General features: G+C 45.2%; 1 protein-coding gene across 1 annotated transcript in view; it reads left to right on the top strand.

Moving 5' to 3' along the window:
* LOC110524511 (disabled homolog 1) overlaps window positions 1–27,500 on the top strand; it is a 357,464-nt gene that overhangs the window by 79,825 nt on the left and 250,139 nt on the right. Inside the window, exon 2 of the mRNA XM_036978314.1 lies at window positions 18,713–18,728. The gene's annotated coding sequence lies outside the window, so the exon portion shown is untranslated. The remainder of the gene's footprint in view (window positions 1–18,712; window positions 18,729–27,500) is intronic.

Below are 27,500 nucleotides of genomic sequence, written 5' to 3' on the forward strand. Positions count from 1 at the left end.
GGACTGGGGACAGCAAGGAGTCATCATGTCAGGTAGTCCTGGGGCATGGTCCTAGGGCTCAGGTCCTCCGAGAGAGAGAAAGAAAGAGAGAAGGAGAGAATTAGAGAACGCACAGTTAGAATCACACAGGACACCGAATAGGACAGGAGAAGTACTCCAGATATAACAAACTGACCCTAGCCCCCCGACACATAAACTACTGCAGCATAAATACTGGAGGCTGAGACAGGAGGGGTCAGGAGACACTGTGGCCCCATCCGAGGACACCCCCGGACAGGGCCAAACAGGAAGGATATAACCCCACCCACTTTGCCAAAGCACAGCCCCCACACCACTAGAGGGATATCTTCAACCACCAACTTACCATCCTGAGACAAGGCTGAGTATAGCCCACAAGACCTCCGCCACGGCACAACCCAAGGGGGGGGGGGGGGGGGGGGGGGGGGGCGCCAACCCAGACAGGATGACCACATCAGTGAATCAACCCACTCAGGTGACGCACCCCCTCCAGGGACGGCATGAGAGAGCCCCAGTAAGCCAGTGACTCAGCCCCTGTAATAGGGTTAGAGGCAGAGAATCCCAGTGGAAAGAGGGGAACCGGCCAGGCAGAGACAGCAAGGGCGGTTCGTTGCTCCAGAGCCTTTCCGTTCACCCTCCCACTCCTGGGCCAGACTACACTCAATCATATGACCCACTGAAGAGATGAGTCTTCAGTAAAGACTTAAAGGTTGAGACCGAGTTTGCGTCTCTGACATGGGTAGGCAGACCGCTCCATAAAAATGGAGCTCTATAGGAGAAAGCCCTGCCTCCAGCTGTTTGCTTGGAAATTCTAGGGACAATTAGGAGGCCTGCGTCTTGTGACCGTAGCGTACGTGTAGGTATGTACGGCAGGACCAAATCAGAGAGATAGGTAGGAGCAAGCCCATGTAATGCTTTGTAGGTTAGCAGTAAAACCTTGAAATCAGCCCTTGCTTTGACAGGAAGCCAGTGTAGAGAGGCTAGCACTGGAGTAATATGATCAAATTTTTTGGTTCTAGTCAGGATCTAAGGCCCTTATGCTAGCTTGGTAGCCCCGGCCTGCTAACTGTCTGAATCGCCGTGTCCCCAGCCAGCCCAACCACTCACTGGACCCATAAGATCACTTGGCTATGCATGCCTCTCCCTAAAATCAATATGCTTTGTCCATTACTGTCCTGGTTAGTGATTACTGTCTTATTTCACTGTAGAGCCTCTAGCCCTGCTCAATATGCCATGTTGTTCCACCACCCGCATATGTGATGACTTCACCTGGTTTAAACATCTCTAGAGACTATATCTCTCTCATCGTTACTCAATGCCTAGGTTTACCTCCAATGCAGTCTCTTCCTACCATACCTTTGTCTGTACACTATGCCTTGAATCTATGCTGTTGTGCCCAGAAACCTGTCCCTTCTACTCTCTGTTCCGAACATGCTAGACGCCTGTTCTTATAGCCTTTAACTGTACCCTTATCCTACTCCTCCTCTGTTCCTCTGGTGATGTAGAGGTTAATCGAGGACCTGCAGTGCCTAGCTCCACTCCTACTCCCCAGGTGCTCTCATTTGTTGACTTTTGTAACCGTAAAAGCCTTGTTTCATGCATGTTAACATTAGAAGCCTACTCCCTAAGTTTGCTTTATTCACTGCTTTAGCACATTCTGCCAACCCGGATGTCTTAGTCATGTCTGAATCCTGGCTTAGGAAAACCACCAAACACCCTGAAATTTCCACTCCATTTTCCGCCAAGATAGAACTGCCAAAGGGGGCGGTGTTTCAATCTACAGCAGAGATTCCCTGCAGAGTTCTGTCTTACTATCCAGGTCTGTACCAAAACAAATTGAGCTTCTACTTCTAAAAATGCACCTTTCCAGAAACAAGTCTCTCACCGTTGCCTCTTGCTATAGACCACCCTCTGCCCCCAGCTGTGCCCTGGACACCATATGTGAATTGATCAACCCCCATCTATCTTCTGAGCTCGTGCTGGTGACCTAAACTGGGACATGCTTAACACCCCGGCCATCCTACAATCTAGTCTTGATGCCCTCAATCTCACACAAATTATCAATGAACGTACCAGGTACAACCTCAAATCCTTAAACACGGGCACCCTCATAGATATCATCCTAACTAACTTGCCCTCCAAATACACCTCTGCTGTTTTCAACCAAGATCTCAGCGATCACTGCCTCATTGCCTGCATCCGTAATGGGTCTGCGGTCAAACGACCACCCCTCATCACTGTCAAACGCTCCCTTAAACACTTCAGCGAGCAGACCTTTCTAATCAACCTAGTATCCTGGAATGATATTGACCTCATCCAGTCAATAGAGGATACCTGGTTATTCTTTAAAAGTGCCTTCCTCACCATCTTAATAAACAAGCATGCTCCATTGAACTAGGATCAGTTATAGCCCTTGGTTTACTCCAGACCTGTCTGCCCTTGACCAGCACAAAAACAACCTGTGGCGTTCTGCATTAGCATCGAATAGCCCCCGCAATATGCAACTTTTCAGGGAAGTTAGGAACCAATATACACAGGCAGTTAGGAAAGCTAAGGCTAGCTTTTTCAAACAGAAATTTGCATCCTGTAGTACAAACTCAAAAAAGTTCTGGGACACTGTAAAGTCCATGGAGAATAAGAGCACCTCCTCCCAGCTGCCCACTGCACTGAAGCTAGGAAACACTCATCATCGATAAATCCACTATAATTGAGAATTTCAATAAGCATTTTTCTACGGCTGGCCATGCTTTCCACCTGGTTACCCCTACCCCGTTCAACAGCCCTGCGCTCCCCACAGCAACTCGCCCAAACCTCCCCCACTTCTCCTTCACCCAAATCCAGATAGATGATGTTCTGAAAGAGCTGCAAAATGTGGACCCTACAAATCAGCCGGGCTAGACAATCTGGACCCTCTCTTTCTAAAATTATCTGCTGAAATTATTGCAACCCCTATTACTAGCCTGTTCAACCTCACTTTCGTATCGTCTGAGATTTCCATAGATTGGAAAGCTGCCGCGGTCATCCCCCTCTTCAAAAGGGGAGACATTCTAGACCCAAACTGCTACAGACCAAAATCTATTCTACACTGCCTTTCTAAGGTCTTTGAAATCCAAAACAGATTACTGACCATTTCGAATCTCACCGTACCTTCTCCGCTATGCAATCTGGTTTCAGAGCTGGCCATGGGTGCACATCAGCCACGCTCAAGGTCCTAAACGATGTCATAACCGCCATCGATAAGAGACATTACTGTGAAGCCGTATTCATCGACCTGGCTAAGGCTTTCGACTCTGTCAATCACAACATTCTTATTCTTACTCAACAGCCTTTGTTTCTCAAATGATTTCCTCGCTTGGTTCACCAACTACTTATCCGATAGAGTTCAGTATGTTAAATTGGAGGGCCTGTTGTCCGGACTTCTGGCAGTCTCTATGGGGGTGCCACAGGGTTCAATTCTCGGGCCGAATCTCTTCTCTGTATACAGAGAACTAGCCTACCTGGTTAACTAAAGGTTAAAAAATATATATTTTTAAGAGAGCGGGAGAATGTGTGTGCGTTTTTGTGTGCGAAGAGAGGGCATGTGAGACAGCTGAGGATGAAACAAATGAAGTTGTGCCAGTTGTTTGAAAAACAAAGAGATCTTCCAAAATGGATGACTGTGTTTCTCAGTTCAACACTCTACCTCTCTGTCTCAGTTCAACCCAAACAACCATAACACATGCATTATTACCAATGTTGTTTCTGACTCTGGAGACATAACATCTCCTAATGATGATGTTGACTGTTCTCAGCCATTTAAAAACAGCTGAAGAATGAATACACACCAGACAGGATTGTTTAGTAGGTGGAAAACAGCAAAAAACATTTATCCTCCCAGAGGGTCTCTGGTGTCCATGCCCAGCTGATGTGCTCTGGGGCTGGGTCTCTGAGGGACAGATCCTCCCTCCAATTAGACTGGAACAAGCTGAACCACACTTTCCCCAGAGAGAGATAGTCCTTAGGGGACTGGCCATCAGAGAGTAAGAGTGAGAGTGAGAGAGAGAGAGAGAGAGAGAGAGAGAGAGAGGTTATGATATTATGGAAGCAGGTGGGGAGAGAGGGAAGGAAGAAGGTATGAAGAGAGAGAGAAAGTATGATATTTTGAAAGCAGGTGGGGAGAGATGGAAGGAATGAGGGAAGAAGGACAAACTAAAGAGTGAGCTGAGTCATCCACACTCTCCTCAGACAGGGAAGAGTAGGCCAACCTGTTCAAGTCTGTCTCTGTCTCTGTTGCTCTCTGTTTGTTTCTCTTTATTTTCCCTCTCCCCTCCTCCAGTCCATCTAACTCTCTTCTTTCCTTCCCTCCCTCCCTACTTCCCTCCCTCCTTCCCTCCCTCCCTACCTCCCTCCCTCCTTCCCTCTCTCCCACTCTCCAAACTGTAGCCGTGATTGTTCAGACAGACAGACTGCATCATGAAGAACCGTGGTGTTTTCACGGTTTCAAATGTGTGTGTGTGTGTGTGTGTGTGTGTGTGTGTGTGTGTGTGTGTGTGTGTGCGTGCGTGCGTGCGTGCGTGCGTGCGTGCGTGCGTATAAAGCAGTGTTCATTTTGGAACTCTTTTTTTCAGATTTAGTCTAGTCTTATTCATTTAGACAAAAATATAATTAAGCCACATTTTTTGTAATTTGAATAATGATTAATTGTAGTTATTGTCAAAATCAGTAAAACAGTGGGCCATTTCAGTCAACTAAATACCCTTTTTATTTTACATACATTTTAGTCACATCACATTTGTAAAAACGTACCATGTGTACAAACATACATAGCCTTGTCCTACCAACAGCAGAAAACTTATAAGAAATATTTATCTGGCCATGTAAATTCCTAATTAAGCCTACATAGATACTGCACATTACAGACACACAAGAGAGAGAGAGAGACAGGGAGAGATGATGCTGCAAGTATTGGCAAAGTAGTATGGGTTGCACCTCCATTACTCGGTCGAGTCATTGCCATTGTTGTGAATGTTCCAAAACGTTGCGTCCTGTTGAACGTGCCCCAGGTTGTTAGCTATAGCTAGCTAATGAGATAACATGACTGAACAATGTGCAGCCTAAACAAGTGGTTCACGGTCTGGTCTGCAAGTAGGCTAGAATGGCCTGCGATATGCTTTATGAATGTAAAATGCGGCCCTCTATGCCCGGGAATGGCTAGAATCCTCTGACAAAAAGAGGGAGAATTGGGTAGTACGCTGGCTACACAACCTGGCTATGAAATGCAATGGGGAAAGTGGGAGGGTTGAGCAAGACTACATATTCAAAAACGTTTCTATAATCAAGGGAGAGAAAAACCTATCTAGACTGTGGTTTTACTATTAAACTTAATGCTGCTATTGTTTTTAATTTCGTAAAACAGCTGGTGCTTCTTAACCAGGCAAGGGGTAGCTAACTAGTAGGCTAGTGGTGACTGGTTAGCAACAGGAAAAGAGACTTGCCTGCACAATGTTTATAGTCGGAGGTGGAGCCTGTCTGCCCACACTCATCGCTTGTTCCCCCTCTGCTCACCAGCTGATGTAGGCTAGGCTGTTGGTGCTGGGTGTTGCACTTCCTTCCCACTGCTGAACAGAACTTTTTTCTTTACAACTTCCAAATCATAACTTCCATCTGAGTTGTTTCATTCCTACTGCAGGGCTGGGGTTGACCCCTCACCCCTGACCTTAGTGAGGTCAGCAGCTCTCACAGTGGAAACTCAGGACATAGTAACGGACCAGAGTGGCCTAAAACCACATCTATATCCAGAACACTGCTCTCTGTGTATGTCAGAGCTTTTGGTGTTCAAGCAGTCATTTAGTTGTTGTTTTTGCAATGTATTGTGTATAATAATCCAACTCTCTCTCTTTTTCCTAGGGATAGTATGACAATATGTATAAACACGCTACAGCTCTTCTTCCTCACCACTAACTGCAAAAACAATAGCTATACTTCAGGACTGATGACATAGGTACTGTACATTCTGTATCCAAAGAGTCCCCCACTATCTAAATGTGTGTGTGTGTGTGTGTGCCCACTGCAGTGAATATCTGTGCATATTTACATTAATCAGCTGAGTTAAAGATCATGGCAAAAAACACAGGTCGTACAAACATATAGGAGGCTAGGAACACACACACACGCGCGCACGCACGCAAGCACGCAAGCACACACACACACACACACACACACACACACACACACACACACACACACACATTTAGATAGTTGGGGACTCTTTGGATGCAGAATGTACAGTACCTGTGTCATCAGCCCTGAAGTATAGCTATTGGCTGGAATTATAAGGAGAAAACCTAAGGGAGTCTGTGTGTGTGTTATTTGTGTCTGACAGATAACAACAGAAGGTGACACAAGTGTGTGGCAGGTTTAATTGTTGTGGATCGCAGGGTGCCGTAGGGATTCTGTGTTTGTCTTATCAATGGAAGGTAAGATAATAGGTGTGACTTCACATTATGTTCCATCTCAACCTCTGCTCCAACTCCCTCTTCCTATTTGACATTTCGTGTCATCTTGAGACATTTCTGTTTAAAACCCTTTAATACAGTGTGCTAAATCATGGTTGCACAAAGTGTTTCTTGGTAGTCTTAAACAAATCTACTTTGAAACAAAAGTCTACACCTCACACACATGGTTATGGGCTTAAAAAAAGACGACACCTGTACCATGTCAGATATATAGTTGAAATGTATTCAGTTTTGAGTTTGCATCCCAATATTACTCTTTATATACATCACAGAAGACTGAAATATATATATATATTTTTTTAAATATAACCTTTATTTAACTAGGCGAGTCAGTTAAGAACAAATTCTTATTTACAATGACGGCCTACCAGGGAACAGTACTTTGTTCAGGGGCAGAACGACAGATTTGTATCTTGTCAGCTCGGGGATTCAATCAAGCAACGTTTCAGTTACTGGCCCAACGCTCTAACCACCTGCCGTTGTTTAACATAGAAACCTGATTTTCCAGCATAAAAAAGAAAAGTGTGTTAATTATGAAATGATGATAAGACTATTTGACTGCAGGAAAGGGCTTCATAACCTCTGTGTTGGTTCTGTCAGAGGCACTCTCTTTGATGGGATGCATAGTCTGCCTTCAAACATCTGTTGTTATTGATCTAAACATTTTCCATCAGATTCAGAAGAATGAACACACATCCAGATGAGCAGGCACCAACCCACAGAGAGACGGGCGGAGGGAGGGAGGGAAGGGGGTGAGAGAGATAGAGAGAGAACACACCATAGTCATACTTTCTCCGTTTCATTGAAACTCTATTTCCAGACTGACAGTTCCATTGTGGGGGGCTGCTGAGAATTAGCATACTGCCATGGTGATTTCACACTCTTTAACTTTTAACATACGTGTGTGTGTGTGTGTGTGTGTGTGTGTGTGTGTGTGTGTGTGTGTGTGTGTGTGTGTGTGTGTGTGTGTGTGTGTGTGTGTGTGTGTGTGTGTGTTGATGTGTGTGTGTGTGCGTGCGTGCGTGCGTGTGTGTGTGTGTGTGTGTGTGTGTGTGTGAGAGAGAGAGAGAGAGAAAGAGAGCAGGTCTGATGAGAGATAATGACAGAATCCCGCCCCAGCTTCCTGCTGTTTAGGGAGAGGCAAGATATTTTTCTAAAAAAAGAAGCCCACTTTAAATATTTGTTTTTTTAATCCTTTAACTAGCTTATCAGTATGTTTTTGAAATGTTAAATCCTTGTCAATCCAAAATCCCAGATATTTATAGGTGTAAACTTGATCAATGGGAGAATCATTCAATTAATAAATGTGTAGTCCATCTGAAATTGTTTCGTGAAAATTACAGAACAACATATATATTTGGTCTTCGTCCACATTAAGTGCATGTTTTAAACCAACCAGGGCTTTTCGTAAGGCAAAAAAGTCCAATTGCAGCTCTAACAATGCCTGGTCTACATTTGGGGCAATAGCATACATAACAGTATTGTCTGAGTAGGTAGTAGGTAGTACCGGAGATAATCAATAGCCCACTTAACTTATTTGGGAATGGGGGGCAGCATTGAGTAGCTTGGATGAATAATGTGCCCGGAGTAAACTGCCTGTTACTCAGGCCCAGAAGCTAGAATATGCATATAATTTTTCGATCTGGATAGAAAACACTCTCAAGCTTACAAAATATAATAATAATGTCTGTGAGCAAAACAGAACTCATATGGCAGTTAAAAACCTGAGGAAAATCCAACCAGGAAGTGGGAAATCTGAGGTTTGTAGTTTTTCAAGTGAATGCCTATCCAATATCCAGTGTAAATGTGGCCAGATTGCACTTCCTAAGGCTTCCAGTAGATGTCAACAGTCTTTAGAAAGTTGTTTCAGGCTTCTATTGTGAAAGGGGAGCGAATAAGACCACTCAGAGTAAGTGGCTCAGCTGAAAGCCATTAGTTGTTTATCGCATATGGCCGTTAGCGCGAGCTCCATTCCCTTTCCTTTCTAATGAAAACAGTATTGTCCGATTGAAATCCCAATCCCAGGATTTTCCTCAGGTTTTCGTCTGCCATATCAGTTCTGTTATACTCACCGACATTATTTTTAACAGTTTTGGAAACTTTAGAGTGTGTTCTATCAAAATCTATCAATTATATGCATATTCTAGCTTCTGGGCCTGAGTAACATGCAGTTTACTTTGGGCACTTCTCATCCAGACGTTGAAATACTGCCCCCAAGCCATAAGAAGTTAAAAAAGTTCTTAGGTGACAGTTGGCCAAGGTTTCTAAAACTTAGGAAAGGAAAGATCATTTGGAGATTGGACGGTAGTTATCTAAGTCAGAAGGATCTCCTCCTTTATGTAGGGGGAGGACATGTACCGCTTTCTAGATTGTAGGGATAACACCAGAAACAAAATGGAAGTATAAAATATAGGTAAATGGTTCGGCAATAAGCGGGGCAGAGAGCTGCAGAAAGAAGGGATCAAGTGAATCAGCCCCTATGGAATTTTGAACATCAACCTTTAGCAAAGCACTTAATACGTCATAGACAGCAAATGGTTCAAATGAAAATGAAGTACGTGAGTCTGTCTCTCTACAATCTGTTGACTAGAGATGAGATGAATTTTCAGAGACTATTCTTTCAAACAGGTGGCCAGCTGAAGCTAAATGGTTATTTAAAGCACCACAAATGTAAATGTTGTCTGGGACCAGAGGCACAATTCAAGAAATATGTTGATTTTTCGAACCAGAGATAGACATCAATTTCTCAAATGTCTGAAGGACCGCCAATCAGATGTAGAATCAGTCTGTCTAGCCTTAGCTCGAGCTACATTTCTTACCTGTAATTTCTAAGACAATTTATGCGTGAATCAAGGATGAAGTCTTTCACCCTTAGCATTTTGTATGGCACATGTTTATCTGCAACAGAGTTAAACAGGAAAATAAAATAATGAAGGTTCTGAGTTAGTGATAGTTGACACAACCCACCAGTCACTCAACCCCAACAGTTCCTCTTTAAAAATTATCTTTGTAATAATGTGTAGCTTAACATCTCGTATGCAGGAAATGGGACAATGGTCATTGAACTCATTCGCAAATATCCCATTGGCTGTAAACTATTTTGTAAATGACATCGCCGAAGTCGAGGATCGGTAGGATGGTCAGTTTCACGAGGGTATGTTTGGCAGCATGAGTGAAGGATGCTTTGACAAAAGGAACACCTATGTGAGAATGCTATTCATCGTCTACAGCTCAGCGCTCAACACTATAGTACCCTCAAAGCTCATCACTAAGCTAAAGATCCTGGAACTAAACACCTCCCTCTGCATTTGGATCCTGGACTTCCTGATGGGCCTCCACCAGGTTGTAAGGGTAGGAAACAACACATCCGCCTTGCTGATCCTCAACACGGGGCCCCTCAGGGGTGTGTGCTCAGTCCCCTTCTGTGCTCCCTGTTCACTCATGACTGCATGGCCAGGCACGACTCCAACACCATCATCAAATTTGCTGATGACACAACAGTGGTAGGCCAGATCACCAACAATGATGAAACAGCATATAGGGAGGAGGTCAGAGACCTGGCCATGTGGTGCCAGAACAACAACCTCTCCCTCAACGTGATCAAGACAAAGGAGATGATTGTGGACTACAGGAAAAGGAGGACCGAGCACACCAACATTGTCATCGACAGGGCTGCAGTGGAACAGGTTGAGTTCCTGTTCCTTGGTATTCACATCACCAACAAACTATCATGGTCCAAACACACTACGACAGTCATGAAGAGGGCACAACAAAGCCTATTCCCCCTCAGGAGACTGAAAATATTTGGCATGGGTTCTCAGATCCTCAAAAGGTTCTACAGCTGCACAATCGAGAGCATGGTTGCATCACTGCCTGGTATGGCAACTGCTCGGCCTCCGACCGCAAGACACCACCACAGGGTAGCGCGTACGGCCCAGTACATCACTGGGGCCAAGCTTCCTGCCATCCAGGACCTCTATACCAGTCAGAGGAAGGCCATAAAAATTGTCAAAGACTCCAGCCAACCTAGTCATAGACTGTTCTCTCTGCTATCGCACGGCATTAGGTACCGGAGCGCCAAGTCGAGGTCCAAAATGATTCTTAACAGCTTCTACCCCCAAGCCAAAAGACTCCTGAACAGCTAATAAAATTGCTACCTAGACCCCTCTTTTACACTGTTGCTACTCTCTGTTTGTAATCTATGAATAGTCACTTTAACTCTACATACATGTACATATTACCTCAATTACCTCGACTTACCGGTGCCCCCGCACATTGACTCTGTACTTGTACCCCCTGTATTTAGCCTCGCTTGTTTTTTTTACTGCTGCTGATTAATTATTTGTTTTTATTTTCAATTGTCGTCTTATCTATTTTTTACTTAACCCTTTTTTTTAAAGCATTGTTAAAGCATTGTTGGTTAAGGGCTTGTAAGTAAGCATTTCACTGTAAGGTCTACAACACCTGTTGTATTCGGCACATGTGACAAATCACATTTGATTTGAATGGAAAACACATCTGGGTCTGAGCTAAATGGATCAGTGTATGAGGAAGTTGATTTCAAAGCCTTACCTTGTCTCAAACACAACTGAATACACTACAGTTTTCCTGCTAGCGCTGTGTGCATCTGAATAGAGTTTGTGAGCGTGGCACATGTATCGTAAAAGGGTTAGTGAACATAAAAAGTGTATCTGAATACTGTTAGTGAGTGCTGCGTCTGATTTAGTAATCATAATGTTTGTTCCCTGTGAATGTTGACATCAATGCTAACGTGGTTTCATCAATGCTAACATGGGTTCCCAAATTGATTTCATCCGCAGGAGGATGTGGGCTATAACCCAACAGAGGATGAGAGAGGAGCCTCAGACGCGAAAACCAGGCCTCGCTCATGTCGACATAATAAAATGTATCTTTATAATCGTCTCTTTTAACCAAGAATCAGAAGATGCTCATTCTGCGTTTAGGGAAGATTTGAATAGATTTTCTTCTCATGTGCAGCAGCAAAGCTGTGTGTGTGTGTGTGTGTGTGTGTGTGTGTGTGTGTGTGTGTGTGTGTGTGTGTGTGTGTGTGTGTGTGTGTGTGTGTGTGTGTGTGTGTGTGTGTGTGTGTGTGTGTGTGGGGGGAGGGGGGGGGGGTGGGGGTGGGTGTGTGTGGGTGGGTGGGGATAGGTGTGTGTGTTATTCTCTCTATGAGCTACAGCTGCAGAGATAGTCCATGCTAATTAACCTATTATGGTATTAAGACTGTTCCTCAAGTTCACTTCCATTTGATAGTGAGAGGAGAGTAATGGACAGAGCTGCTACGGTCATTCTTTCTCTTTCTCTCTTTCCTTTCCCTCTCCTTTCTCTCTCCCTCTCTCCTTTCTCTCTCTCTCTCTCTCTCTCTCTCTTTCTTCTTTCTCTCTCTATCCTTTTTCTCTCTCTCTCCTTTCTCTCTCTCTCTCTCTCCTTTCCCTTTCTCTCTCTCTCTCCTTTCTCTCTCTCTCTCTCTGTGGTATAGTAGAGTTGAGTAACTCTGAAGCTTGCATTTAAATCTAATTAATATTCAGGCATATTGTGTTCTTTGATGTCTGTCTGTCTGTCTGTCTGTCTGTCTGTCTGTCTGTCTGTCTGTCTGCCTGCCTGCCTGCCTGCCTGCCTCCTGCCTGCCTGCCTCCTGCCTGCCTGCCTGCCTGTCTGTCTGTCTGTCTGTCTGTCTGTCTGTCTGTCTGTGTCTCTCTCTATCTCTCTCTCTCTCTCTCTCTCTGTGTGTGTGTGTTCAGGGTACCTGTGTGTGTTTCACTTTAAACTCCAGCCAGCCAGTGGATGGTTGACTGTGTTGTTATGGGAACCAGAGAGGTCAAAAGCAACTCTGTAGCATAGAGAAGACCAGAGAGAAACAAACCTGCTGTCACTGGTGAACCACAGAGGGTGTGTGTGTAATACGTGAGTGCTGATGCCAGTGCACAGATGGGAGAGTGCATAACAGCATGATGAATAGAACAAAGATTTTAATAATTTCAAACAACACAGGACACACACACAGACTCTTACACAGACTCACAAAGACACAGACCCCCCCACAGACCCCAAACTTTTGAACGGTAGTGTATGTGTGGAGGGGCCAGACTTCTCTCCTCCCCCAGGCCAACCCATCTGTCTGACTGGGTCACAGCCAATCCCAGCTGAGGTTAAAGGTCAGGGCCGTGGTGGTTACTAAATCAGGCTCAGGGCAACTACAGTACCATGAAGAGGAAGGGGGTTAAAGGTGAAATAATGATCTGTCTGGACTAGCAGATCTGAGGGTAGTTGGGGGATTATAGCCAACCTAATGACAAAACAAGAAGTCATGTTAGAGAGATAAGAATCATTTAATTTGGTGGCTTAGGTTCACATTAAGGTTGGGGTCCATTCTGTTAAAATTCCCTATATATATATATTTTAAATTACAAGACCATCTCTCAATTTCTGAATTGAATTTCAATTGATTTTCATAATTTATGAAGTTGAAATTAACTTGACCCTGCTAAACATGCTATATGGTCTTTCGTCCTCCTCTTCCGCAGGGTAACTACATTGTTATTACTAGTCTATCCACTAAATCAACAGGAAGTGGAACTTGCTAAGCAAGCAGCGTGAAGTCATTTTTGTGGGTGTGTATCTGACGCAGGTTTAAAACCTCTTGACGCACCGATCCCTTTAGCGGGATCATTTTCGTCAACATCACGAGAATTGCAGAGCGCCAAATTCAAATTACAAAAATCACAAGTGTAATATACCAAAACACATCTTAGCTTGTTGTTAATCTACCTGGCGTGTCAGAAAAAAAAAAAAAAAGTTCGTAGTAGTATCCGTAAAGTTCGTAGTATAGTATCCGTAAAGTTCGTAGAAACATGTCAAACGTTTTTTATAATCAATCCTCAGGTTGTTTTTACAGTAAATAATCGATAATATTTAAACTAGACAGTAAACTTTTTAATACAAGAGAGAAAGAAAAGATCTCACTCCAGTGGCGCGCGCATTAACAAATCTAAGGACATCTGGCTATCCACTGACGCGATGTGATCATTCTCGCTCATTTTTCTGAATAAAAGCCTGAAACTATGTCTAACACTATGTCTCACACCCTGTGGAAGCCATAGGGAAAGGAATCTGGTTGATATTCCTTTAAATGGAGGATAGGCTTGCAATGGAACAGAGTAGTTTCAGAAAAACAGCACTTCCTGGTTGCATTTTCCTCAGCTTTTCGCCTGCAATATCAGTTCTGTTATACTCACAGACAATATTTTGACAGTTTTGGAAACTTTAGAGTGTTTTCTATCCTAAATTGCCAATTATATGCATATTCTAGCTTCTGGGCCTGAGAAATAGGCAGTTTCATTTGGGAACGTTTTTTATCCAAACATCAAAATAGTGCCCCCTTCTTCAAGATGTTTTAAGCAGTCTAATGATGTTTAATGTGTTGACTGTTTTACAGAGAATATGACAGACTTAGCTGGGATTCTAACAGCTACTTCAATTTACACCTTGTCTTCTGCAGAGGTGCAAAAATAAAAGACTACAGTCTTTTATTAAACATGTGAACCTCACGGGTTCATCTACTGGTGTTTGGACGTATTTGAAGTAGAAAAAATGTGTGATTTTAATTATCAGTTTTTGTTTAAGTGTGTGAGTATGTGTGTGTGTGTGTGCCCTACAAGACTTGTGTTAGCACCCCAGCATAGTGGGTTAATGCTGTGTGGAGTTATGCAGACACCCTGAGTTCGTTGCCTGATGCTACCAGGCTGTGCTGTATAGGTCTACCCCCCTGCTCTTCCCATGACTCCACTCCCACTGACAATCACAGATAATTACAATAACACAGATAATTACAATTGATTATGGAGCCAAGATGGTTTTGTGACCAGCAATAAGTTATACACTGTCTAGTCTCTCTCGCTCTCTCTCTCTCTCAATGTCGCGTTGTGACCTTTATTTCCTTTGTTTTGTCTTTATTTAGTATGGTCAGGGCGTGAGTAGGGATGGGCAGTCTGTTTGTTTTTCTATGTTGGTTTTTGTGTTCAGCCTAGTATTGTTCTCAATCAGAGGCAGGTGTCGTTAGTTGTCTCTGATTGAGAATCATACTTAAGTAGCCTGGGTTTCACTGTTGGTTTGTGGGTGTTCCTGTTTCCAGTGTTCCTGTGTTTGTGTTCACGTTACGGGACTGTTTCGTCTTCGTTCATTTTGTCGCTTTATTGTTTTGGTTCGTGGTTAAAGTATTCTATTAAAATGGATAATCATCACGCTGCATTTTGGTCCTCCTCTCTTTCGCCCGACGAAGAATGTTACACTCAATTCAATTTCAATTCAATTTAAGGGCTTTATTAGCATGAGAAACATATGTTAACATTGCCAAATCAAGTGAAGTAGATAATAAACAAAAGTGATATAAACAATAGCAATTAACAGTAAACATTACACTCACAGAAGTTCCAAAAGAATGAAGACATTTCAAATGTCATATTATGTGCAAATAGTTAAAGTACAAAATGGAAAATAAATAAACATAAATATGGGTTGTATTTGCGATGTTTGTTCTTCACTGGATGCCCTTTTCTCGTGGCAACAGATCACACATCTTGATGCTGTGATGGCACACTGTGGAATTTCACCCAGTAGATATTGGAGTTAATCAAAATTGGGTTTGTCTTCGAATTCTTCGTGGATCTGTGTAATCTGAGGGAAATATGTGTGTAATATGGACATACATTTGGCTGGAGGTTAGGAAGTGCAGCTCGGTTTCCACCTCATTTTGTGGGCAGTGTGCACATAGCCTGTCTTCTCTTGAGAGCCAGGTCTGCTTACGGCGACCTTTCTCAATAGCAAGGCTATGCTCACTGCGTCTGTACATAGTCAAGGCTTTCCTTAAATTTGGTCAGTCACAGTTGTCAGGTATTTTGTCACTGTGTTCTCTCTGTTTAGGGCCAAATAGCATTCTAGTTTACTCAGTTTTTTTGTTAATTCTTTCCAATGTGTCAAGTAATTATATTTTTGTTTTCTCATGATTTGTTTGGGTCTAATTGTGTTGCTGTCCTGGGGCTCTGTGGGGTCTGTTTGTGTTTGTGAACAGAGCCTCAGGACCAGCTTGCTTAGGGGACTCTTCATCTCCCTGTAGGTGATGGCTTTGTTATGGAAGGTTTTAGGTGCTTGCAGAATTTAACGGCCCTTTTCTGGATTTTGATAATTAGCGGGTATCGACCTAATTCTGCTTCGCATGCATTATTTGGTGTTTTACGTTGTACACAGAGGATATTTTTTCAAAATTGTGAATTCTTGGTTGGTGAGCGGACCCCAGACCTCACAACCATAAAGGGCAATGGGTTCTATAACTGTTTAAAGTATTTTTAGCCAGATCCTAATTGGTATGTTGAACTTTATGTTCCTTTTGATGGCATAGAAGGCCCTTCTTGTCTTGTCTCTCAGATCGTTCACAGTTGTGTGGAAGTTACCTGTGGCGCTGATGTTTAGGCCGAGGTATGTTCGTTTTTTGTGTGCTCTAGGGCAATGGTGTCTAGATGGAATTTGTATTTGTGGTTTTGGCAACTGGACCTTTTTGGAACACCATTATTTTTGTCTCACTGAGATTTATTGTCAGGGCCCAGGTCTGACAGAATCTGTGCAGAATCTGTGCTCTTTCTCTCTCTGTTTTGTATGCGGTGTAGATACACCCAGCTCTCCGTAAACCAGGTGTTGATCCATCGCTCAGATAATGACAATGGGAATATTCAGTCATTTATAACCGATAACCCCCACCGACCAAACACACACACACACACACACACACACACACACACACACACACACACACACACACACACACACACACACACACACACACACACACACACACACACACACACACACACACTCATGCCCATGAATGTCTCGTCGTGACCTTATTATAAAAGTCATCACCGTCTAAAACAAAGTGAAGTACTTCTAGAGGAAATGACATCACTGCTAATGAGGACTACCATGACTTCTACTGGAGACAGGGGAGGGGAAGGAGTGAGGGAGGAAGAGAGAGGGGTGGAGGAAGGGAAGGGGGAGAGACATAAGGAGAGAGGGAGAAATGAGATCATGTATGAATTCACCAAGCCTCAGTCATTTAGGAGGAGCTATAGGACAGGAACAGTATGCTGAATTTTCAACTGCTTTTGAAAACGAATAACAATGGATTGTAGGTTAAACGGCTATTTAATAGTGTGTGTGTGTGCCAGCAGCAGTATCAGGGGTGACTGGTGGTGAAGTGATAAGAGGCTGTGCTGCACCATGGTGAAAGGACAAACTTCCTTGTTGTATGTTTAATGGCTCAGGGGCATGACTTGGCACATGCTCAGTTAAAGTATGGCGTTCAGCCATTTTCTTTCTGAACATTGGGATTCTCTACAATAACCACGACCTCACCCTGGACATTCGTCTGTCTGTCTTTGTGAGTGTGTCCTGTAATCTATGCATCCGGTCTGTGTTTAATGGTAGTTTCTCTCTTTCTCCCTTTTCACCCCCCTTCTCTCTCTCTTTTAACCCCTCTCTATCTCGCTCCCTTTTCACCCCCCTCTCTCTCCCCTTTTACACCCCCCTCTCTCTCTTTTAACCCCCCCTCTCTCTTTCTCCCTTTTCACCCACCTTCACTCTCTCTCCCTTTTCACCCCCCCCTCTCTCCCTTTTCACCCCCCTCTCTCTCTCTTTTAACCCCCCTCTCTCTCTTTCTCCCTTTCACCCCCCCTCTCTCTCCCTTTTCACCGCTCCTCTCTCTCCCTTTTCACCCCCCTTTCTCTCTCCCTTTTAACCCCCACTCTCTCTTTCTCCCTTTTAACCCCCACTCTCTCTTTCTCCCTTTTCACCCCCCTCTCTCTCTCCCTTTTCCCTGCTCCTCTCTCTCCCTTTTCACCCCCCTTCTCTCTCTCTTTTAACCCCTCTCTATCTCTCTCCCTTTTCACCCCCCCTCTCTCTCCCCTTTTACACCCCCCTCTCTCTCTTTTAACCCCCCCTCTCTCTTTCTCCCTTTTCACCCACCTTCACTCTCTCTCCCTTTTCACCCCCCCTCTCTCTTTCTCCCTTTTCACCCACCTTCACTCTCTCTCCCTTTTCACCCCCCCTCTCTCTCTTTTAACCCCCCCTCTCTCTTTCTCCCTTTTCACCCACCTTCACTCTCTCTCCCTTTTCACCCCCCTCTCTCTCTCTTTTAACCCCCCCTCTCACTCTTTCTCCCTTTCACCCCCTCTCTCTCTCCCTTTTCACCGCTCCTCTCTCTCCCTTTTCACCCCCCTTTCTCTCTCCCTTTTAACCCCCACTCTCTCTTTCTCCCTTTTCACCCCCCTTTCTCTCTCCCTTTTAACCCCCACTCTCTCTTTCTCCCTTTTCACCCCCCTCTCTCTCTCCCTTTTCCCTGCTCCTCTCTCTCCCTTTTCACCCCCCTTTTTCTCTTCCTTTTAACCCCCACTCTCTCTTTCTCCCTTTTCACACCCCTCTCTCTCTCCCTTTTCACCCCCCTTTCTCTCTCCCTTTTAACCCCCACTCTCTCTCTCTCCCTTTTCACCCCCCTTTCTCTCTCCCTTTTAACCCCCACTCTCTCTTTCTCCCTTTTCACACCCCTCTCTCTCCCTTTTCACCCCCGTTCTCTCTTTCTCCCTTTTCACCCCTCTCTCTCTCTCCCTTTTCCCTGCTCCTCTCTCTCCCTTTTCACCTCCCTTTCTCTCTCCCTTTTCACCCCCGTTCTCTCTTTCTCCCTTTTCACCCCACCTCTCTCCCTTTTCACCTCCCTTTCTCTCTCCCTTTTCACCCCCGTTCTCTCTTTCTCCCTTTTCACCCCACCTCTCTCCCTTTTCACCTCCCTGCTCTTTCTCCCTTTTCACACCCCTCTCTCTTTCTCCCTTTTCACCCCCCCTCTCTCCCCTTTCACCCCCCCACTCTCTCTCTCTCCCTTTTCACCTCCCTGCTCTTTCTCCCTTTTAACCCCCCCTTTCTCTCTTTCTCCCTTTTAACCCCCCCTTTCTCTCTTTCTCCCTTTTCACCCCCCTCTCTTTCTCCCTTTTCACCTCCCTCTCTCTCTCCCTCTTCACCCCTCTCTCTCCCTTTTAATCCCCACCCTCTCATTCTCTCTCTCCCTTTTCACCCCCTCTCCCTTTTCACCCTCCTCTCTCTCTCTCTCTCTCTCTCAAACTGCTGTGCCGTGGATCCAGGAGGAGGGAGGATCAGGTGAGTGCTTTAACATACAGTACATGCTAGATCATACCTGACACAGCTCCCACTAGGCCACTACCCACTCCACTACCCTAAAACCTTCATATTGCTGTAGGTAGTGTTGTGTGCAGCTTAGGTTGTGAGTTACTGGGGGACTGTCAAGTGTCCTGACTCCTGCCTGATCTGATCGGCGCTGGGTTGAGTATTGTTGAATAAAGGTTTAGAAACTGAACTCCAAGCCTTCTAAAGCAGAACATAGAAAGTAGTGAATGTGTGTGTGTGCCTACTGCTTCACTGTAACAGACAGACCAGACTCATTACATATAGATTGTACAGCACACTAATTAACAGCCTGATTAAGTCTGGAGCTGCTCTCCTGCTGAGACAGAGGAACACACACACACACAAGCCCTTAATGGGTTTGTGATGTGACTGCTTGTATCTGGACATTTGAAGGAGAAATGTTGCCTTTATGACATTATAATGTGCGGTGGGTGGGATTCAAACATGGGTCATTTGCCTACCTCAAGACTATTTTAGCCCAATGAGCCAAAAGCAAGTCTTCTAATGTCTCAATAAAGATTACTCATCATGTGAATGTGGTTCATTTAACCACCCTAACTCACCCTCCCCAAAGCTCTCTATCTAGCTTTCTCCATGTGGGACTGTTCTCATGGGAACCAAGTGAGCTCTCCCCTCTTCATCCCGTTTTCCTCCTCCTCCCTCTCTCTGGAATCTCTGCCGTAGTGATTTGAATATGCAGTTGAGCTGTATGAATGACTAATTAGGCTAATGCAGATGTACAGTTGAAGTCAGAAGTTTGCATACACCTTAGCCATATACATTTAAACGCAGTTTTTCACAATTCCTGACATTTAATCCTAGTAAAAAGTCCCTGTCTTAGGTCAGTTAGGATCACCACTTTATTTTAAGAATGTGAAATGTCAGAATAATAGTAGAGAGAATGATTTATTTCAGCTTTTATTTCTTTCATCACATTCCCAGTGGGTCAGAAGTTTACATACACTCAATTAGTATTTGGTAGCATTGCCTTTAAATTGGTTAACTTGGGTCAAAAGTTTTGGGTAGCCTTCCACAAGCTTCCTACAATAAGCTGGGTGAATTTGGTGTAACTGAGACAGGTTTGTAGGCCTCCTTGCCCGCATATGCGTTTTCAGTTCTGCCTACAAATGTTCTATGGGATTGAGGTCAGGGCTTTGTGATGGCCACTCCATTTTGCCACAACTTTGGAAGTAGGCTTGGGGTCATTGTCCATTTGGAAGACCCATTTGTGACCAAGCTTTAACTTCATGTCAGCTTTAACTTCATATCAGCTTTAACTGATGTCTTGAGATGTTGCTTCAATATATCCACATAATTGTCCTCCCTCATGATGCCATCTATTTCATGAAGTGCACCAGTCCCTCCTGCAGCAAATCATCCCCACAACATGATGCTGCCACCACAGTGCTTCACGGTTGGGATGGTGTTCTTCGGCTTGCAAGCCCCCACCCTTTTTCCTCCAAACATAACAATGGTCATTATGGCCAAACAGTTCTATTTTTGTTTCATCAGACCAGAGGACATTTCTCCAAAAAGTACAATCTTCATCCCCATGTGCAGTTGCAAAGTGTAGTCTGTCTTTTTTATGGTGGTTTTGGAGCAGTGGCTTCTTCCTTGCTGAGTGGCCTTTCAGGTTATGTCGATATAGGACTCGTTTTACTGTGCATATACTTTTGAACCTGTTTCCTCCAGTATCTTCACAAGGTCCTTTGCTGTTGTTCTGGTATTGATTTGCACTTTTTGCACCAAAGTACATTCATCTCTAGGAGACAGAACGAGTCTCCTTCCTGAGCGGTATGATGGCAGCGTGGTCCCATGGTGTTTATACTTGCTTACTATTGTTTTGTACAGAATATCGTGGTACCTTCAGACTTTTGGAAATTGCTTAAGGATGAACCGGACTTGTGGAGGTCTAGAATTTTTTTTCTGAGGCTTTGGCTGATTTCTTTTGATTTTCCCATGATGTCAAGCAAAGAGGTACTGAGTTTTAAGGTATGCCTTGAAATACATCTACAGGTACACCTCCAATTGACTCAAATTATGTCAATTAGCCTATTAAAAGCTTCTAAAGCCATGACATAATTTTCTGGAATTTTACAGGCTGTTGAAAGGCACTGTCAATTTAGTGGATGTATACTTCTGACCCACTGGAATTGTGATACAGTGAATTATAAGTGAAATAATCTGTCTGTAAATAATTGTTGGAAAAATGACTTGTGTCCTGCACAAAGTAGATGTCCTAACTGACTTGCCAAAACGATAGTTTGTTAACAAGAAATTTGTGGAGTGGTTGAAAAACAAGTTTAAATGACTCCAACCTAAATGTATTTAAACTTCCGACTTCAACTGTATTATTGTAACACAACGGCAATAGAGGGGACCCCCTCACACAGGTTTAAAAACCAATCAGATATCCGAAAACAGGGAGAGCTGTCCAATGACAATGAGTGTCCATATTCCCAGCACCACAAAGATAGACATTGAATGATTATTGTGACTGACAGGTCAGAGGATTCACTCAACTGACATCTTATGTGTTAATCAATCCCTGATCAGAGAGGAAGAATGAGAACCAGAAGTGTTTAGTCCAGAGATATCTTTTAATTCCTTCCCCACTGCACCATCTCTCTTTCCCACAATCACATAGTAAAGACAGAATAAAAGCTCCAGAGGGTTGATGCCTGTGCGCCCATGTAGACTCACACACACACACACACACACACACACACACACACACACACACACACACACACACACACACTAACATGCAAAATGGTTTGATCAATGGTTAGTGCCTGGGAGCAGGATGTGTGTTATTTCAAGCTCTGTAGTTGTGATTGATCAGAGGATGAAGTGATTAGTGGAGGAATCTTTCTCTCTTCTTTTTCTTCTCTTCTTTATATTTCATTGAATTATAGAGCCAAGTTACCAGTTTACCCTTGGAAGTGTGTGTGTGTGTGTGTGTGTGTGTGTGTGTGTGTGTGTGTGTGTGCGTGTGTGTGTGTGTGTGTGTGTGTGTGTGTGTGTAGTGGAGGGGGATTGGTGAAGCACTCATACCTAAGACCTGTAGAACTATGTTAGCTCCTTAATCTAATGCTAGGCTATAGCTCTGTGGGCTAACACATATTGTGTGTGTGATCAGTGTGATGTATCAATGTGTGTCATGAGGAAAGCCCAGTCTCACTTTGCAAACACACATGACCTCCAAAGATTACTGTTGCCCCACTATGTACACACACACACACACACACACACACACACACACACACGCACACGCAGATGCACTCGCAGATGCACACGCAGATGCACACGCAGATGCACACGCACTCGCAGATGCACTCGCAGATGCACACGCAGATGCACACGCACTCGCAGATGCACACGCACTCGCAGGTGCACACGCAGATACACTCGCAGATACACACGCAGATACACTCGCAGATGCACACGCAGATACACTCGCAGATACACTCGCAGATACACACGCAGATACACTCGCAGATGCACACGCAGATACACTCGCAGATGCACTCGCAGATGTACTCGCAGATACACTTGCAGATGCACACGCAGATGCACTCGCAGATGCACACGCAGATACACTCGCAGATACACTCGCAGATGCACACGCACTCGCAGATGCACACGCAGATACACTCGCAGATACACTTGCAGATGCACACGCAGATGCACTCGCAGATGCACACGCAGATACACTCGCAGATGCATACGCAGATACACTCGCAGATGCACACGCAGATGCACACGCAGATACACTCGCAGATGCACACGCAGATACACTCGCAGATGCACACGCAGATGCACTCGCAGATGCACACGCAGATACACTCGCAGATGCACACGCAGATGCACACGCAGATGCACTCGCAGATGCACACGCAGATACACTCGCAGATACACTCGCAGATGCACACGCAGATACACTCGCAGATGCACACGCAGATGCACTCGCAGATGCACACGCAGATACACTCGCAGATGCACTCGCAGATACACTCGCAGATGCACTCGCAGATACACTCGCAGATGCACACGCAGATACACTCGCAGATGCACACGCACACGCAGATGCACTCGCAGATGCACACGCAGATGCACACGCACTCGCAGAAGCAGTCGCAGATGCACACGCAGATGCACACGCACTCGCAGATGCACACGCACTCGCAGGTGCACACGCAGATACACTCGCAGATACACACGCAGATACACTCGCAGATGCACACGCAGATGCAATCGCAGATACACTCGCAGATGCACACGCAGATACACTCGCAGATGCACACGCAGATACACTCGCAGATGCACTCGCAGATACACTCGCAGATACACTCGCAGATGCACACGCAGATACACTCGCAGATGCACACGCAGATGCACTCGCAGATGCACACGCAGATACACTCGCAGATGCACTCGCAGATACACTCGCAGATACACTCGCAGATGCACACGCAGATACACTCGCAGATGCACTCGCAGATACACTCACAGATGCACACGCAGATACACTCGCAGATGCACACGCACACGCAGATGCACTCGCAGATGCACACGCAGATGCACACGCACTCGCAGATGCACACGCACTCGCAGATGCACACGCAGACACACTCGCAGATGCACACGCAGATACACTCGCAGATGCACACGCAGATACACTCGCAGATGCACACGCAGATACATTCGCAAATACACTCGCAGATGCACTCGCAGATACACTCGCAGATGCACACGCAGATACACTCGCAGATGCACACGCAGATACACTCGCAGGGGCATACGCAGATACACTCGCAGGTGCATACACAGATACACACGCAGATACACTCGCAGATGCACTCGCAGATACACTCGCAGATACACTCGCAGATGCACACGCAGATACACTCGCAGATGCACACGCAGATACACTCGCAGATGCACACGCAGATGCACTCGCAGATGCACACGCAGATACACTCGCAGGTGCATACGCAGATACACTCGCAGATGCACACGCAGATACACTCGCAGATACACTCGCAGATACACTCGCAGATACACTCGCAGATACACTCGCAGATGCACACACAGATAAACTCGCAGATGCACACGCAGATACACTCGCAGATGCACATGCAGATACACTCGCAGATGCACACGCAGATACACTCGCAGATGCACACGCAGATACACTCGCAGATGCACACGCAGATACACTCGCAGATACACTCGCAGATACACTCGCAGATGCACACGCAGATACACTCGCAGATGCACAAGCAGATACACTCGCAGATGCACACGCAGATACATTCGCAGATGCACTCGCAGATACACTCGCAGATACACTCGCAGATACACTCGCAGATGCACACGCAGATACACTCGCAGATACACTCGCAGATACACTCGCAGATACACTCGCAGATGCACACACAGATAAACTCGCAGATGCACACGCAGATACACTCGCAGATACACTCGCAGATACACTCGCAGATGCACACGCAGATACACTCGCAGATACACTCGCAGATACACTCGCAGATGCACACGCAGATACATTCGCAGATGCACTCGCAGATGCACACGCAGATACACTCGCAGATACACTCGCAGATGCACACGCAGATGCACACGCAGATACACTCGCAGATGCACTCGCAGATACACTCGCAGATGCACACGCAGATACACTCGCAGATGCACTCGCAGATACACTCGCAGATGCACACGCAGATGCACACGCAGATGCACACGCACGCTCACCCGAACCAATCCCAGTACCAGCTCAGTTGTCTCTGTGTATACCTTTACTTTTTTTGTAAATATATATAATATTTTAAATATATTTACCTTCTTTATTATTTTCCCCTAACATTCCCACCCCTCCCCTAATTAGAGTAAACTAATGAACAACAACACTTAGGCTTCAATTTCCAGCTTATACATACTATATACATTTTACGGACAGAGTATATTTTACATGAGCTATCTTTTGTTTGTTTGCGCTGTGTGTGTGGGTCTGTCCATATGTGTGTGTGTGTCAGTGTATGTGTGTTTTTGTCCGTGTGTATCAGTATGTTTGTATGCATCAGTGTGTTTGTTGATTTATTTTGTGCATCAGATAGAATTGCAGAAAAGATTGGGACGCAGATACATTTGATGCAAATGTATGCTAATTACTTTGACACAGAACTCCACCGCATCAGTTCAATGCAAATCATGTTTGCTAAACAGGCAAGTTGGCAGGAGATCCCGTTTCCCAACAGCCCCCTGCATCCTCTTCGTCCCCCAACCCCCCCTGTTTCTTCCATCCCCCTTTACCACCCCCTCACAACCTTTCTCCCCCCTTCTACCTTTCTGGTCCCCTCACCCCCTACACTCTTCTCCATTTTCTTTGCACCCCCTTCTCTCCCCTCCCCCTCCAACCAAGCCCTCTAGACGTCCCCCTTCCCTCTTTTCATCCATTTTCTCTCTTTCCCCTTATCCACCCTAATCCCTCTTCCCACCCTTTACTCCCCTTGGCTCGCCTCTCTGTCCCTACCCCATTTCCTCTCGCTCCATCCTCTCCCCCCTCAACCATTATCTTCCGTTAACCATTATTTCGAATCCAACCTCCTTTCCCCTTCCTTTCTCCATCTTCCTCTCCCCTTCCTTTCCCCCTTTTCTTCTCCTGTTCCTTTCCCCCTTTTCTTCTCCTGTTCCTTTCCCCCTTTTCTTCTCCTGTTCCTTTCCCCCTTTTCTTCTCCCCTTCCTTTCCCCCTTTTCTTCTCCTCTTCCTTTCCCCCTTTTCTTCTCCTCTTCCTTTCCCCCTTTTCTTCTCCTGTTCCTTTCCCCCTTTTCTTCTCCTGTTCCTTTTCCCCTTCCTTTCCCCCTTTTCTTCTCCTGTTCCTTTCCCCCTTTTCTTCTCCTGTTCCTTTCCCCCTTTTCTTCTCCCCTTCCTTTCCCCCTTTTCTTCTCCCCTTCCTTTCCCCCTTTTCTTCTCCTGTTCCTTTCCCCCTTTTCTTCTCCCCTTCCTTTCCCCCTTTTCTTCTCCCCTTCCTTTCCCCCTTTTCTTCTCCTGTTCCTTTCCCCCTTTTCTTCTCCTCTTCCTTTCCCCCTTTTCTTCTCCTGTTCCTTTCCCCCTTTTCTTCTCCTGTTCCTTTCCCCCTTTTCTTCTCCCCTTCCTTTCCCCCTTTTCTTCTCCTCTTCCTTTCCCCCTTTTCTTCTCCTCTTCCTTTCCCCCTTTTCTTCTCCTGTTCCTTTCCCCCTTTTCTTCTCCTGTTCCTTTCCCCCTTTTCTTCTCCCCTTCCTTTCCCCCTTTTCTTCTCCCCTTCCTTTCCCCCTTTTCTTCTCCTGTTCCTTTCCCCCTTTTCTTCTCCTCTTCCTTTCCCCCTTTTCTTCTCCCCTTCCTTTCCCCCTTTTCTTCTCCCCTTCCTTTCCCCCTTTTCTTCTCCTGTTCCTTTCCCCCTTTTCTTCTCCTGTTCCTTTCCCCCTTTTCTTCTCCCCTTCCTTTCCCCCTTTTCTTCTCCTCTTCCTTTCCCCCTTTTCTTCTCCCCTTCCTTTCCCCCTTTTCTTCTCCTGTTCCTTTCCCCCTTTTCTTCTCCCCTTCCTTTCCCCCTTTTCTTCTCCCCTTCCTTTCCCCCTTTTCTTCTCCTGTTCCTTTCCCCCTTTTCTTCTCCCCTTCCTTTCCCCCTTTTCTTCTCCTGTTCCTTTCCCCCTTTTCTTCTCCCCTTCCTTTCCCCCTTTTCTTCTCCTCTTCCTTTCCCCCTTTTCTTCTCCTCTTCCTTTCCCCCTTTTCTTCTCCTGTTCCTTTCCCCCTTTTCTTCTCCTCTTCCTTTCCCCCTTTTCTTCTCCTCTTCCTTTCCCCCTTTTCTTCTCCTGTTCCTTTCCCCCTTTTCTTCTCCTCTTCCTTTCCCCCTTTTCTTCTCCTCTTCCTTTCTTTTGCCCCTTCCTCTAATTGTTAATCCTTCTTCCAGATCTTCCATTCTCTACCTAACCCCCTTTAAGACCTTTCTGTCCCCGTATTTCCGTGACCTTCCTGCATAAATCTACCCACTGATGTGATTCTCACCCCACCCCCCTCCCCATCTCTGTAAGTGGAGTAATGGAGCTTGAGGAAAACATTGTCAAAATGCCTGGAAAGCAGAAAGAGGGAATCAGGCAACTAAATAATACCACACACACACACACACACACACACACACACACACACACACATACACACACACACACACACACACAGAAATCAGTTCCATGGACAGCCACATCATACTTAGCTCACGTTGATTGAACTAAATCCTTTTTGGTATCTTTTAGTTATCACTGTATTAGACTAAGCATGGGTGATGAAATTATGTTGAAATGTTGAAGTTGGAATAGTGGAGGCAGCGCCTCTTTTCTTTGAAACTTGCGGTACCTTTAGTAGTCCGGAAATGTCGAAAACATGAACTTGCTTGACCACGCTGTAGGTCATGTAACTGTTTGTTACTTGCAATATGTTTTGTGGACAGACGTTGCTCTCCGGTTTTGTGATGAAACAAAGGTGTGGTTGAATGTATTCTGCCACTGTGTCTTCTTATAGTCTCTGCCTTTAGGCCTATAGATCATGGTGTCAAGGCATATGAACTAACAGGTTATAGAGCAATCGGCACAATAATCACAACACATAGGTTGTAATATGGCATGTTCTTCCCCAGTGATTTTAGCCACACACTGCTACTGGGAAGGACTGAG

The sequence above is a fragment of the Oncorhynchus mykiss genome, chromosome 5, assembly GCF_013265735.2.
Source record: "Oncorhynchus mykiss isolate Arlee chromosome 5, USDA_OmykA_1.1, whole genome shotgun sequence".
NCBI lineage: Eukaryota > Metazoa > Chordata > Actinopteri > Salmoniformes > Salmonidae > Oncorhynchus > Oncorhynchus mykiss.